Genomic DNA, 16,556 nt, shown 5'->3' on the forward strand with positions numbered 1-16,556 from the left:
GTCTTAAGGGGTTAAAGGGACAGGAATACTTGCAGGAATTAATCAAAGGTGGCATATATTTCAGCAATAGTGTGAGAAATGTTTTACAGATAACTGAAGAGGTGGAAATGTGTTGCAACAAAGGTAAGGAGGAAGCAAATGTTTTCGTTGTAGGAGATGAGTGGTAAAAATATGGTACAGAGGTAACTTGTATTTTTCCATATCACTCATACTAGCTCATGCCATGGCTTCTGTTAGTAGCTAACGAGTCATAAAACATGAAAACATTTTATTGATTTCCTCTTATCATATCACAGATATTTATTACTTCCTCTGTATTAATAATTACAAATATTTAGCAAAAAAAAAAAAATACCATTGGCAAAACATATTGGCAACATATAATTAACAAAGGTGTTTTTGAAATATACATACTAATTTCACACTCCCACATAGGGAAAACATTGCTTACCAGCTTCTGGCCTGTTTTTGAATTTTGGAGATGGTTGAAAAACCGTAAACAGCCAAAACATGACATAAACAGTGTAGCTACTATTAACCTGTTAAGGACCAAGAACGTACCGGTACGTCCTGAGTCCTTTCCTTTTCTATAACGCGGGGCCACGACGTGGCCCCGCATCATAGCGGGTCGAGGCCGGCCTCTAATAACAGCCGGGACCCATGGCTAATAGCACGTGGCAATTATTGCGGTGCCGCGTGCTATTAACCCTTTAGACGCGGCGTTCAAAGTTGAACACCGCGTCTAAAGTGAAAGTAAAACATTGCTGGTTAGCTCACTTTTTATATAATGAAAAAATGAATAAAAAGCGATCAACAAGTCTGATTAATACAAAAAGGGTACCGCTAAAAACTTCAGGTCACGGCGCAAAAAATTAATCCTCATACTGCCCCATACGCAGTAAAATAAAAAAGAGTTATAGGGGTCAGAAGATGACAATTTTAAACGTATAAATTTTCCTGCATGTAGTTATGATTTTTTTCAGAAGTACAACAAAATCAAATCTATATAAAAAGGGTATCATTTTAATCATATGGACCTACAGAATAAAGAGAATGTGTCATTTTTACCGAAAAATGTACTGCGTAGAAACAGAAGCCCCCAAAAGTTACAAAATGGCGGGTTTTTTGTCAATTTTGTTTTCCAATGATTTTCTTTTCCGTTTCGCCGTAGATTTTTGGGTAAAATGACTGATGTCATTACAAAGTACAATTGGTGACCCAAAAAATAAGCTATCATATGGATTTTTAGGTGCAAAATTGAAAGGGTTATGATTTTTTTAAAGGTAAGGAGGAAAGAACGAAAGTGCAAAAATGGAAAAACCACTGGTCCTTAAGTGGTTAAAGTTACTGCATATGGATGGGGCTAATAAGTTGAATCTGCTTCAGATGCAGAGGATAGCGGCTGTATTTTACACTAGAAATTCCAGTAAAAGCCAGGATTGAACTTCTGTCTGATCCTAGCAGCTTAAAGGGGGTATTCCAGGTTTTTTGGCTCTTTGAATGTAAGACAGGGGCAACAAAGTCTAGTTACAAATATACTTCACTTAACTGTTTTTGGTGGCTGGTATAAATTTTCTTTGTCTTTCTTTTCCCCAGAAGTTCATTTTCTGCAGCCTACAAAACAAGTGTTTTCTCTGACCTTCCCAGCTTGCTGTACGGCCCAAGACAATGCATCACAAGTCACAATGATCCTGGGGATAGTAGTCTGAGGGAGGCCACAGAAACAGGAAATATCCAGTTACCAAAAACAAGCCAAAAGTGTAATGGGGGACACAGGACACCATTTACCACCAAGACAAGCACAGCTCATTGGTAAGCATATCCATTACTATATATAATTATTAAAATCCCCTCCCATTGGATAACCCCTTTAACCTTTAAGATGCTGCAACCGACAGTGTATGCAGCATGTAGATAGTGACTTGTTCTGGTTGGCTGGCACCCATAAAACACAATTGTGGGGCACCAATCAATTACCATGGCACCTGGAGGCATATACAGTAAAAGATGGATAGATATATGGCATCACCAGTATTAACTCTTAAAAATAAGCATGGTAAACAAAATGTACAGGAAAATGTGTTAGGAGAGAAAGAGGAAGGCCCAGCAGTAACAATGCAAGTGTTATTGGAGGCAATAAGTAAATGTAATACATCTATTGAAGGGTTAGTGGGACAAATAGGAAATTTAGGTTTTGACATCTCATTGATCCGGGAGGACATGAAAAAACTGAGAGAAAGATGTAAAGAAATGGAGGAGAGAGTGTCAGAGTTAGAGGATGAAACACAGGCAATGAAAAAAAAAGTGGAAAAAGTGCTGGAAGTGAATACGTTTTTGATGCAAAAAGTAACAGGGATGGAGGATAGATCTAGGAGAGGGAACCTGAGACTGATAGGGTTCCCAGAGGGGACCGAGGGAAAGGACCCGGTGTGCTTTATACAAAACTGGATAATTGAATGAATTGAGGAATGTGGGAAGGAAAAACTGTCCCCCACTTTTGGAGTTGAGAGAGCACACCGGGTCCCGATGCGACTGCCTCCACCAGTTAGTTACCCCAGGGGGATAAAGGGGATAAAGAAAGAATTTTGCGTGCATTGAGAGAAAAAAAATGGGGCTGTGTATAATATTAACAGGATAATGGTATTCCCTGATTACTCACTGGAGACACAAAAAAAAGTTTGGCCTTTAAAGAGGTAAAGAAGAGGATGCATCTTAATGGAGTAAAATTCTCCTTAATATTCCTGGCTAAGCTACGGGTGGTACAGAGAGACAACTTTCTTTTTTCAAAATCCGGAAGACTCTGTAAAATGAATGGAAAGCCAAGGTTTAAAAATGGGTAAAATTGAGGGGAATACTGAGGACAGGAGGGGGATAGAGAGATTAAAAAAAAAAGTGGTGGGGGGGGGGGGGTAGGGTTAGGGATTTGTCAGTAATTGGGACAAATCAACTGGGGGTTGGGGAGGGGGTAAGTTTGGGTTGTCCTGGGAGAAAAAGTGTGGGAACTCCACTCAAGGACTAGTTTTGCAGAACTCTTGATAATGGGAACAGGGTTCCTGCTGTGGAAAAAGTGCAGGAACTTTTTTCCAATGCATTCCTGCAGGACTTTAGCCCTGGTTGTCCTACAATGTTCTCATTCTCTCTCTCTCTCTCTCTCTCTCTCTCTCTCTCTCTCTCTCTCGCTCCATGGTCTGTTGTATTAAATAATAGAAAATAGGATGTGTACGATCATAATGGTATGGAATATAGGGGGTTTAGGGGATAAACACAAAAGAATAGCTATACATGATGTTTTAAAAAATATTTTTTACCAGGTATAGTGTGTTTAATTGAAACGCATTTAATGAAAGAAACGGTACATAGATAAAAAAAAAAAAAATTATATCTCACATTATTATCACTCTTTTTTACCTCCTGTTCGAGAGGGGTCACAGTTATGATACACAAAAAAGTTAATTGGGAGATATATAATAAATTAATAGACACAGAGGGAAGATTTATTATATTATATGGGAAATTGGAAAAATGTATATGCACTTTGTCATTCCTATACGTACCTCCACCGTATACATCCAATGTTCTTAAAATTATACTTAGGTTTTGGCAAGGGGTCAAAGAATGTCCCCTTTTTTTTTCAAGGGGATGTAAACTGTATAATGAATGAAAATATAGATAGGCTGAGATTGTCAAACACAAAGAAAAACTGTTACGGTCAAACCCCACTGAAAAAATGTTGTGATGAAGTGGGTCTATTAGATATATGGAGAATCCATAATTCAGGGAAAAAATATATATTCATGTTGGAATAAGACTTGTAAAACAATGTCTCGTTATAGATATATGTTTAGGGGATGAGCGAGGGAGAATAAGGGTTAAGGGAATAAATTATTGTACTCGCTGTATCTCCGACCATTCTCCGCTATTTATTAAGATTGATACGGGGGTGGAAAATTTAGGGGGAGTAAACAGAATAAATGCATATTGGTTTGAACAGATACATAATGAGTTAATAAAACAACATCTGATTGAATTTTTTGATAGGAATTGGGACACCGCCGCAGATCAAATTGTTTGGGAAACAATGAAAGCATTCTTAAGGGGGGGAATTAATATGGGTAATTAATAGAAAGAAAAAAGAATATAATAAGACAGAAAAAAACTAACAGAAGGAGTTAAAATAGCAGAGGAAAATTTTATAATGGAAAATTCAGTAGAAAATAAAAAGGAGTGGGGAGAGAAACAAAAGAAACTAGAAATATACTTAATTGAGAAAAGTAAAAAAAAAAAAAAAAAAAAGGCAAGTTTTAAAGGACAGCAGAAATTTCTGGAAACGGGAAAACCTAATAAAAGATTGATGGCACTCATTAAGAACCAACAGGGAAAGAGAACAATTCAGGCTATTAAAAACAGGAAAGGGGGGCTACTGAATAAACCTGAAAGTATAATTTTGAGTTACTATATAAGTCAGAGTCTAAATTTAATGAGGAGGAAATGAATAATTATCTGATGGGAATAGCATTACCGAGGATTCCTGAGGAAGAATTAGAGGAGCTGAATGGACCATTATCAGTTGGGGAAGTATACAGAGCATTTGGAACCATAAAGGGTAATACGACCCCAGGAGGGGACTGGGGTCGTATTACCAAAGTTATGGGGAAATTCTTGTGCTTGCTCTAGTAAGAGTTATAAATAGCTCCTTGAAAAGTGGAACACTACCAAAATCAATGTGTGAGTATAATATTGTTGTTAAAATCAGACAAAAAGGAGGAAGAAATAGAGTCATAGAGACCCATATCATTGTTAAATACTGAAAGTAAAATTATAGCGACGACTCTGGCTAATAGAATACAAATAATTATTTTGAAGGTAATAAATAAGGATCAAGTGGGTTTATACCTGGAAGAACAACGAAGGAAAACATCCATAGAGTGCTGACGAATATACAGTTAAGCGATAGGAGGGGATCCCACTCCATCCTGTCTCTTGATGCAGTTAAAGCATTTGACAGGGTGGAGTTAGACTTCCTTTGGGGAGTCCTGGGAAAATACAGGATAGGGGGTAAATTGATGAAAATGATCAAATTGATGTACTCAGGGGATACAGCAAGAATAGTTATAGATGGTAGGAAATCGAGAGGTTTTAAGTTGTTCAGAGGAACAAGACAAGGTTGTCCCCTCTCTCCCCTGCTTTTTGCAATGGTCATGGAGCCATTGGCTAGTATTATTAGAGATGACTTAATGGGATTTGGAGCGGGGAAGAGAGGGGACAAGATTACAATGTACGCAGATGATATTCTGATGTTCTTAGAGGATCCTAAAAGATCTTTGTCGAGAGTAATGGAAATAATAAGTAGATATGGTAGTTTTTCAGGATTAATGATTAACTGGACAAAGTTGGTCATTATGCCGCTAGGAGAAGAGAACATAGGACAGACATTTGGATTAACCCCTTAAGGACGCAGGGTTTTTCAGTTATTGCACTTTTGTTTTTTCCTTCTTACCTTTTAAAAATCATAACCCTTTCAATTTTCCACCAAAAAATCCATATTATGGCTTATTTTTTGCATCACCAATTCTACTTTGCAGTAACATTAGTCATTTTACCCAAAAATTCACGGCGAAACGGAAACAAAAAAATCATTGTGTGACAAAATCGAAGAAAAAACGCCATTTGGTAACTTTTGGGGGCTTCCGTTTCTACGCAGTGCATATTTCGGTAAAAATGACACCTTATCATTATTCTGTAGGTCCATACGGTTAAAATGATACCCTACTTATATAGGTTGCATATTGTCGCACTTCTGGAAAAAATCATAACTACATGCAGGAAAATGTATACGTATAAAAATGTCATCTTCTGACCACTATAACTTTTTATTTTTCCACGTACAGGGTGGTATGAGGACTCATTTTTTGCGCCATGACCTGAAGTTTTTATTGGTACCATTTTTGTTTTGATCGGACTTTTTGATCACTTTTTATTCATTTTTTAATGTTATAAAGAGTGACCAAAAATACGCTTTTTTGGACTTTGGAATTTTTTGGCGCGTACGCCATTGACCATGCAGTTTAATTAACAAAATATTTTTATAGTTTGGACATTTACGCACGCGGCAATACCACATATGTTTATTTTTATTTACACTGTTTTATTTATTTTTTATTGGAAAAGGGGGGTGATTCAAACTTTTATGAGGGAAGGGGTTAAATGATCTTTATTTTTTCGATTTCACCGCGGCGGTCCCGAACAGCCCGACTGAGCAGCCGCGTTACTTTCACTTTCACTTCAGACGCGGCGGTCAGCTTTGATCGCCGCATCTGAAGGGTTAATACAGGGCATCACCGCGATCGGTGATGTCCTGTATTAGCCGCGGGTCCCAGCCATTGATAGCCACCGGGACCAACCAGACATGACGCATATGGTGGGAGCCGGCGGGGGATGTAAATATACGTCCTTCGTCGTTAAGGGGTTAAAAGTGATAAGAAAGGACAAAAGTTTAAATATTTGGGGGTATACCTGTCAAATGAGTTAGGGGATTATCATCGGATAAATACTATGGAAGTAATTAAGGAAATGGAAAAGAAAGTAAATATATGGAGTGATTTAAATCTATCCAAAGCAGGCAGAAAAATGCTGATTAAATCAGTATTGATGCCAAAAATTCTGTATGCATTTGGATCGACCCGATCCTGGTGTGAAACTAAACAATTTAGGAAAATAATTTCAATATTTAACTCACTAATTTGGGGCAGAAAAAGAGTAAGAATCAAGTTGGGATACCTGTGTCAGACCAAGGGAAAGGGTGGAATGCGTTTCCGGACATAATTCTTGGCGGAACAGATTTATTTTCTGATTGAATGGAAGAAATTTGCCTTTTTGGGGTTTCTGCTGTCTAGTAGGGAGGGGCAATTTTCGGATATATTCCAATTGTTGGAATCCGGGAAATTGGAGGAGGAGAAATGGAGAAAAATTATAATGGTTAAAAATCTGGGGAAAACATGGAGGTTGTTTAGGAAAGAGATGAATGTAAGGGGAATACTGGATGTGGCATTGGTGCTGGACAACAGAAATATACTAGAGTTGAGTAAATTGGGGAAAATTAAATTATTTTAAAATAAAGGATGCTTCAGAATAAAAGATGTTTGGGAAAAGGGTAAATTTAAGGAATGGGTAGTACTAAAAGAAGAGTTTAATCTAAAAGAGGATGGTTGGTTGGAATATAACAGTATAAGAAGAACCTTCCTGGAGTTTATTAATAAAGGGGGAAACATACAGTTACTGTACCAGGAAATCTTGAATAAAATTATGAGTGGCAATATAACAAAAAAAAACATATTTCATATGTCTATATAGCTATGGCAAAGCTACAGGAGAATAAATTAGTACAATGGCAAGAGGAGATCGGAGATACAGAAGAGGATGGGTAAATATAATGAAAATAAAGTAGGTAAAATGAAAAAAGGCGGCGCTCGAATCCCAAAAACAATTGGAAGTAGAAGAGGTATGTACTCACCCGGTGTATGTGGGAGGTCACAAGACAGTGATTCCCCACTAACACCTAGAGTCCTCTTGTCGCTTATACACTGAAACGATCTCCGTCATATAGACATCCCTTAGGGAGGGCGCAGGGTGAGCCGGAATCACAGAACAGTGGTGTATAGGAAAAAGACAAGTAGAAAAACCAGCGCTTGGAGACAGTTCAAAAGATGATGACAGTTAAACCATATTGTTGTAAATTATCATTAAGATGAACTTACTTCACTAGGGGAGAGGTGTAGGTGGAGTTACCTTTCACATCATCCCCTTCCAGGAGAGTATGACAGAATGGCCGAGAAGCCCGTGGATGAGTAGAATAGGATTTATTGCGATGCGTTTCGGAGGGCTTACAGAATCGCCTCCTTCCTCAGGCATACAACAAAGAAGCGCATCGCAATAAATCCTATTCTACTCATCCACGGGCTTCTCGGCCATTCTGTCATACTCTCCTGGAAGGGGATGATGTGAAAGGTAACTCCACCTACACATCTCCCCTAGTGAAGTAAGTTCATCTTAATGATAATTTACTACAATATGGTTTGACTGTCATCATCTTTTGAACTGTCTCCGAGCACTAGAAGAGGATGGGTGGGATGTAATATTGAAGAACATTATTAAGTATCCCCTAATATGACTCATAGGATAATACAATTTAATATTGTGTATAGACTTTATCATACAACATTTTTTTAAATAGAAAATAGGAATTAGGAAGGATAGCTTAGCAGATGTAATAGGTGTAAAAAAGATAAAGCAGGACATATACATATATTTCAGAGTTGTTCCGAGATTGTTGAATATTGGAAAGTAATATTTAGTAAAATAAGAGAAATAACTGGTGTATGTGTGGAATTCTCACCTAGGGTGGCAATTCTGGGAGATGACTCAAGCATAGAAACTAGTAAAAAAAATAAAAATAAGATGTCTGAGAATGCTATTCTACGCTCGTTGGCTGATTGTTAAAAACTGGACATCCCCTATCTGTCCTAGTAGTAATGAATGGTATAACAAAATGCGGAGAATGGAAGGATACATTATGGGGGGGGGAGTTGAGGAGAGAGAGTATAGTATATTAGGGAATTTTTTTTATTGATGTGAAGGGGCAGGGATTTAGGGGGCGGAAATAATAGGCGTGCGCACGGGGTGTGCCTGGTGTACCTGGGCACACCCTAATTAAGCCTCTATCCCCTCCGTGCCCCATCCACCAGGGGGCCCCCTGCGGGCCGCTCAGTAGCGGATCCAGGGGGGGGGGTTGCCACTGAGCAGCCCGCAGGGGGCCCCGTCACATTCAGGACATCCCTGTGTCCCGAAAGATCTTTTTGGGACACAAGGATGTCCCAGTTACCTTTCTACGGCCCCGCGTTAACTTTAAAAACACAGGGGCCACCGAGAGGAGCTGAGCATTGAGGAGGAGGACGCGCGCGTGCATGGTAAGTTACCTTCAAGTCATCTTCAGTGCTCTGACCACCACTCCTCCGGTCCTGGGACCTACTGCTATGGCCTATAGGCCATAGCAGTAGATCGTTACCCCTGAACGGAGGAGCGGTGGTCAGAGCACTGAAGTGGGGCAGTACACAGGCATACAGCCTCCAGCCATACACTGTATATGGTTGAAGGCTGTATGTCTGTGGGGGAGCTATACTGCACCTAATGTAGGGGAACTATACTGCACATAATGTGGGGGAAACTATACTGCCAACCTAATGTGGGGGAACTATACTGCCAACCTAATGTGGGGTTACAATACTGCACCTAATGTGGGGGAACTATACTTCATCTAATGTGGGGAACTATACTGCACCTAATGTGGGGGAAACTATACTGCCAACCTAATGTGGGGGAACTATACTGCACCTAATGTTGGGGAACTATACTGCCAACATAATGTGGGGGAACTACAGCCTAATGAGGGTGAAATCTACTGCCAACCTAATGTGGGGGAACTAAAACCTAATTTGGGGGAACTACAACCTAATGTGGGGGAACTATACTGCCAACCTAATGTGGGGGGAACTATATTGCCAACCTAATGTGGGGGGAACTATACTGCCAACCTAATGTGGGGGGAACTATACTGACAACCTAATGTGGGGGGAACTATACTGACAACCTAATGTGGGGGGAACTATACTGCCAACCTAATGTGGGGGGAACTATACTGCCAACCTAATGTGGAGGGGCCTATACTGCCAACCTAATGTGGGGGAACTACAACCTAATGTGGGGAAACTATACTGCCAACCTAATGTGGGGGAACTATACTGACAACCTAATGTGGGGGAACTATACTGACAACCTAATGTGGGGGAACTATACTGACAACCTAATGTGGGGGGGACCTATACTGACAACCTAATGATGGGGGAACTGTTACCTAATGTGGGGGAACTATGCTGCCATCCTAATGTGGGGGAACTGTGCTGCCAACTTAATGTGGGGGGAACTGTACAAAAATATAAAATTTTACTATTCAGTTACTTATAACTCTTTTATTGTTCTGTATATGGGGATGTATGAGGGGCAGTTTTTCCGCTGTGATTTGTAGTTTTTATCGGTACCATTTTTGTTTTGATGGGACTTTTCAATTGCTTTTTAGATTTTTTTTATGGCATTTGAAGTGACCAAAAATGTGCAAATCTGGTTAGTGTACTATTATGACTTTTGGGACCCTACTTTTGATTTTGCCAAGGGCCATGCCATGCCTAAAACCGCCCCTGATGCGAGCGATATAGCCGCACACCGTAGGATGGACATGCTCCTCCTCCAGACCTCCCCTGTAGCATGCGCGGCGCGTTCCGTGATGTCACGCGGAGGCAGAATCACGAAAACGCAAGGGTGAGGGCCGCACAGCCAGGTGGTTACTGCGTAATACCAGCGGCATTACTCTCGGTATCCCACTTCCCCAGAACGGCTTACGGCAGCCAATATCTGCTTGAGGTGATTTTTTCATTTTTAAATCATCAATTTGTAATAAATTGTGTAATTTATTGGTTATATAATTATTATTATTATGATAGTGTACGCTAGCACTACCATTTTTCTATGGATTCTCTAGTTAGTTAGTCACCCTAATGTTTTATTTTAACAGCTTTAATTATAACAGCTATTGTTTATTTATTTTATATACATTTATCAGATTTTTTTTTTCCTCAGCCATGTACACTAAGAGTTTATTTCTTCTTCCTGCTGCATTTTTATTTCATGTACTCATTCGTTCATCCTCAGTCAGACCCATCTGTGTCACACATTAAAGGGGCAAATGGCTACCTACTGATAGTTTAGATTCAAATACAGATTGTTCTGATTTATTGTTTTAAACTTGCATGATACTACATATTGTTCACACAGAGCACCTGACCTGGGCTGGTTTATTGAGTGCAATTCACATAGAGATGATGAGCAAATTGTGCAGGTCTGTTTATGTATGTGAGCATGCAAGCAAGAGTGTATTTGTGTGTGTATGTATAGATGTATATGTGTGTGTGTGTATTGTGAGAAGGTGAAAGGCATCGTGGTGTAAGGGCGTTATGTGTCACCAAAGCTCCTGGCTTTGGTGAAGTAAGAGCCGGTATTTATTCAGTGTCTGTGCTGCGATGCAGTCTAACACTGTGGCCGTAGTATGGCAGGAAGGCCAATCCGGGACGGCTCTTACTGGGAATAACCAAGTGCAGGGTGGAGGTCATTCCCCTCAATCTACGCCGCCTTTTGTTGGCCTTAACCTGTTTCACCAGCTGAGGGGGATTTGCTAGTTGCAGCTCACACTGCCAGAGAGAGCTGAATGAGGAGTTCGTCCCTGTGTTTGCTGAAAGGTTGGAAGCTGGTGAACAGCCTGCCTGGAGGCCTGGAAAAGACTTGCTTGATGCCGAATTTTATGGACTCAGGTGTGAACAAACACCTAAGGAAATAACAGGTGAACTTGAAAAGTACTGTTACCTTGCCTCTATACTGCAACCGCACCTATTTGCAACAGCGAGTCATCACATTTGCTGGAGGATGTGGGCAAGGCAGTGAGGTCAGCGGTTGAATTGCAGTACGCAGTTGCCAAGAACCAAGTCTGGGAGAACCCGTTGGAGTTGTTGCTAGGGGCTGGCAGTACGGCGGGTGTGTTTCTCCAGTGAGTCAAGGCAAAGCAGTGCTCCAGTGTCTGCAGTGATTCAATGTCTGCAGTCTTGCCAAGATGGAGGCTGTCATAAAAGCACTCATGGAGGCCAACTTGCAACAGCGGGAGTCCAACAAACACCAGCAGGAAACCAACCAGCTGCTGTTACAGCACGTGATGGCACTACAGACTGCATGCCGGGAAAGCTGTGCAGACAGCGATCCCCAAGATGACCCCCTTGGATGATGTCGAGACCTACCTGGCGGTGTTTGAGAAAGTGGCCACAAGGGAGAAGTTACCCCGAGAACAGTGGGCGGAGGTCATCGCTCCGTTCTGTTTTGTTCCTACTTTGACTTACCCGACGACCAGGCTGTTGACTACGAGGTTGTCAAAGGTGAGATCTTGGCAAGACTGGGGGTGAATGTGTTGGTCCGGGCCCAGCGGGTTCATCACTGGGAATACAAGCCAGCTGAGCCTGCCAGGCCTCAGTTTTATGAGCTGTTGCACCGCCTGGAAAAAATGTCTGCAGCAAGAGGTGCTAAGTCCCCATGCAATGCTGGACTGTCTCCTGGCTGATGTATTCTGGAGGGCTTTTCCACATTCCCTCCAAAGCTGGATTGGACAGGTAACTCCTGACAATGCCCTTGGGATGGTGGGCCTGGTGGAGAAGTTCGAGGCTACCATGAAACTGCGGGAGGGGGCCGTGAAACCCAGGAGGTCCCCACCCATGCCCAGGTGGCTAGAAAGCCTACCCGTTGCTGTGTTGGGGATGTCAACAACCGGGACATGTTAGGGCTAATAGTCCCCAGCGGGAAGAACTTATGGAAATCTACTACGCACTCTGCCCGTCCCTGTATGCCCAGAAACTGTGTGCCACAGGTGTTCCCAGGGCAGCGTACTCTGATCATCTCTGCCAGGTGAGGGTGGGAAATACTCTCATGGTGGCCCTGATTGATTCAGGTAGCATGGTGACTTTAGTGAGGTCCAACCTGGTGCCGCCCATGGAGTACACGGGACGACAGGCTGGAGTACTGTGTATACACGGGGACTTAAAAGACTATCCAACTGCCTTGGTGACTTTGTCAACAGCAACTGGCTGCTGGACTCATGAGGTGGCCATTGCCACGAAGTTGCCGTATGAGATAATAGTTGGGAGAGACTTTCCAGGGTTCGTGTCTCTGTGGCCCCAGACAAGAGTTCCCAAGACTTGCAAGGCAGGGGTGTCCCCAATAGGCTGGCCCTACTCAGGGGTGACCCCGGAATCCTGGGAGCCCAAGTCAGAAACAACGGCACTTGGGTGCCTCTGCAACGTACCTCGGCCAAACTTATAGCTAAGGAGCTAATGGAGTTGTTTTCCTGAGTGGGCTTACCTAAAGAGGTATTGACTGACCAGGGCACCCCGTTTATGTCAAAGGTAATGAAACAACTCAGTAAGTGACTCTAGGTAAAACAGCTACTGACCTCCGTATAAAACCCGCAGACAGACGTCCTGGTAGAAAGGTTTAATCAAACGTTAAAAAATATGTTAAAGTGGGTGGTGGCTAGAGATGGGATCTTTTGGTGCCCTATCTCATGTTTGCAGTGCGAGAAGTGCCCCAGGCTTCTACTGGGTTCTCGCCCTTTGAACTGCTATTCGGCAGACATCCACGTGGTCTGTTAGACATAGCTATAGAGGCGTGGGAACAACAGCCCACACCGCACAAAAGTGTAGTTGAGTATGTCATTTAGTTGCAGGAACGGATGGAAACAGTGTTGTCCTTGGTTAGGAAACATATGGAGGCAGCTCAGCGAGCTCAAAGCAGAGTTTATAATCGCCAGGCACGGGTTCGGAATTTTAACCCGAGAGATCAGTTTCTGGTTCTGATACCAATGGTCGATAGTAAATTTCTGGATAGGTGGCAGGGTCCCTACGAAGTGATCGAAAAGGTAAGGGAGCCAGAGCAAGTGTACAATGTAAACTTGTTGAAACCTTAGAAAGACAGGGAGACTAGTGTGGATGACAGCCCCCGGCCAGGTTTGTTAGGGGTGGAGTTTCCCGTCCCTCAGTGTGGTGCGAGGGAAGCAGTTGCCACAGTGAAAATTGCTCACAGCATTTCCTCTGCACAGACTCAGGAGTTTAGGGAGTTCATCAGTAGGAAAAACCTACGTGTTCTCATACCTTCCTGGACGTACTTCTGTCATCTGCCATGACATTTTCACTGAACCCCAGGTAAAAATATGGTTGAAACCATCCTGGGTACCTGAGTCGCGGCGACAAGCCATCTCGGAAGATGTACAGCAGATGTTAAAATTGGATGTCATCGAGGAATCAAGGAGTGAGTGGGCCAGTCCGATAGTCTTAATATGCAAGCCAGACGGTACGTTGCGATTCTGTAATGATTTCCGCAAACTTAATGAGATGTCCAAGTTTGATGCATATCCCATGCCCCGAGTTGAAGAGCTTATTGAAAGGCTAGGACAGGCTCGGTATTTTTCTGCTTTGGACCTCACCAAAGGGTACTGGCAGGTGCCCTTGACGGAAGCTGACAAAGAGAAAACAGCCTTTGTCACACCAGAAGGTTTGGTTCAGTACAAGGTGTTATCCTTGGTTTACATGGTGCTCCTGCTACTTTCTACTGCCGCAGCGATCTGATCATCCAGCATGGCGGCCGGAGGTCCCCTCACCTGGCTCCGCCCGTCTCCCGGGGTCTTCTGCTCTGATCTGAGATCGAGCAGACCAGAGCAGAAGATCACCGATAATATTGAGCAGTACTGTGTCCTATACATAGCACTGCACAGTATTAGCAATCAAAGGATTGCTACAGATAGTCCCCTATGGAGACATAAAAAGTGTAAAAAAAAAGGTGAAAAATGTAAAAATAAAAAGTAAAAAAAAGTGAAAAATCCCCTCCCCCAATAAAAATGAAAATTGTCAGTTTTTCCCATTTTACCCCAAAAAGTGTAATTTTTTTTTATAATAAACATATTTGGTATTGCCGTGTGCGGAAATGTCCGAACTATCAAAATATAATGTTAATGATCCCCTACAGTGAATGGCGTAAGCGTAAAAAAATTTAAAAAGTCCAAAAATTCTGCTTTTTTGTCACATTTTATTTAAAAAAAATTAATAAAAAATGATCTAAAAGTTTTATATATGCAAATGTGGTATCTAAAAAAAAGTACAGATGATGGCGCAAATATTTAGATATTTTTTAAGTGGTACAAAAATATAAAAGTATCTAGCCATGGGTATCATTTTAATCGTATCGACCCACAGAATAAAGAACACATATCATTTTTACCGTAAATTGTACAGTGTGAAAACGAACCCCTCCAAAATATGCAAAATTTTGGTTTTCATTTAAATTTCCTCCCTAAAAAAAATGAGAGATTTCATTACAAAGTACAATTGTTCATGCAAAAAACAAGCACTTATATGGGTCTGTAGATGGAAATATAAAATTGTTATGGATTTTAGAAGGCGAGGAGGAAAAAACGAAAACGCTAAAATTAAATTGGCTTGGTCCTTAATGTGAAAATGGGCTTGGTCCTTAAGGGGTTAAAGGGGTACTCTGGTGGAAAACATTTTTTTTTTATCAACTGGTGCCAGAAAGTTAACCACTTAAGGACTTAAGGACATTTTGCGCCACAAATTCTACTTTGTAGGGACATTAGTCATTTTATCAAAAAATCCACAGCGAAACGGAAAAAAAAATAATTGTGCGACAAAATTGAAGAAAAAATGCCATTTTGTGAGTTTTGGGGGCTTCCGTTTCTATGCAGTGGATTTTTTGGTAAAAATAACACCTTTTCTTTATTCTGTAGGTCCATAAAATAAAAATGATACCCTACTTATGTAGGTTTGATTTTGTCGTACTTCTGGAAAAAATCCTAACTACATGCACGAAAATGAATACATTTAAAATTGTCATTTTTTCACCCCTAAAACGTTTTTATTTTTCCGCGTACGGCTTGGAGTAATCAATCACCGATCGGATGCACAGGAGGCAGGTAAGGCACCCTTCTGCTGCATCCTAGCTGATCGGGACATCGCGATTTCACTGCTATGGTACCAATTAGCCTGACCAAGCTGCCGGGAGTGTATTTTTGTTACTTTAGATGTATCCATATGCCCTGCCGGAGCTCAGTGGAAGGAGCCAGCTGTCAGTCACAGATGGGATCCCGCTGTAACTGCCGAGACAGAGATCGCATCAGTATCAGTAGTTTTAACCCCATAGATGTGGTGGTCATATGAACCGAAAGATGGATCATTGATGCGAAACAGCCTGTCATTTTTTGATGCGCCCCTGCTCACGGCTCTGTGCCTACCTCCCTTCCTGCGCTGGGTGATGTCCGGTTGTTCTGTGAATATGCATGAATAATGTGTATCCACTGATATCAACAGACTGAGTGCAGGGGGTCTTCTTTTCTACTTTTGGCACTGTAGGTTTGTACCTACCTGACACCCCAGTGAAAGGACAGTTTGGCCTGGTCCCCATGGTGTCAGCTGGCAGCTTACTGCAGTGCAGTGCAAACCTCTCTTGTGTTTGTTTGTTGGTACAAGTTGTATGTAATTGTGGTTCCACAGGAAAATTACACATTAGACAGGAAATTGTGCTAAAATGACTGTAGCTCCGTAGTAACTGGCTGCCAAACTTTATCTACATCTAGTATAAAATTCTCATTGTAATCTAGAACAACAAGTTAAATATTGTCTTTAGCTGACAAATGCTAGCTAAAAAAAATGCGTACATTTGTAATAATTACACATCGATGAGGAAGAAGGATGGAAATGTCAGGGATAGTTACCACACCAATTACATAATGTGTGAGAGTTTTCTTCCCTTCCCATACTCCCCAAGGTGTATCCTTGGTTGTCACTGGAGGAGCTTATGCATAGACGCAGTCCAGTAATGAAGAGAAACAACCATAATATATAATCCTC

The sequence above is a fragment of the Hyla sarda genome, chromosome 8 (assembly GCF_029499605.1).
Source record: "Hyla sarda isolate aHylSar1 chromosome 8, aHylSar1.hap1, whole genome shotgun sequence".
In the NCBI taxonomy this organism is placed as follows: Eukaryota; Metazoa; Chordata; class Amphibia; order Anura; family Hylidae; genus Hyla; species Hyla sarda.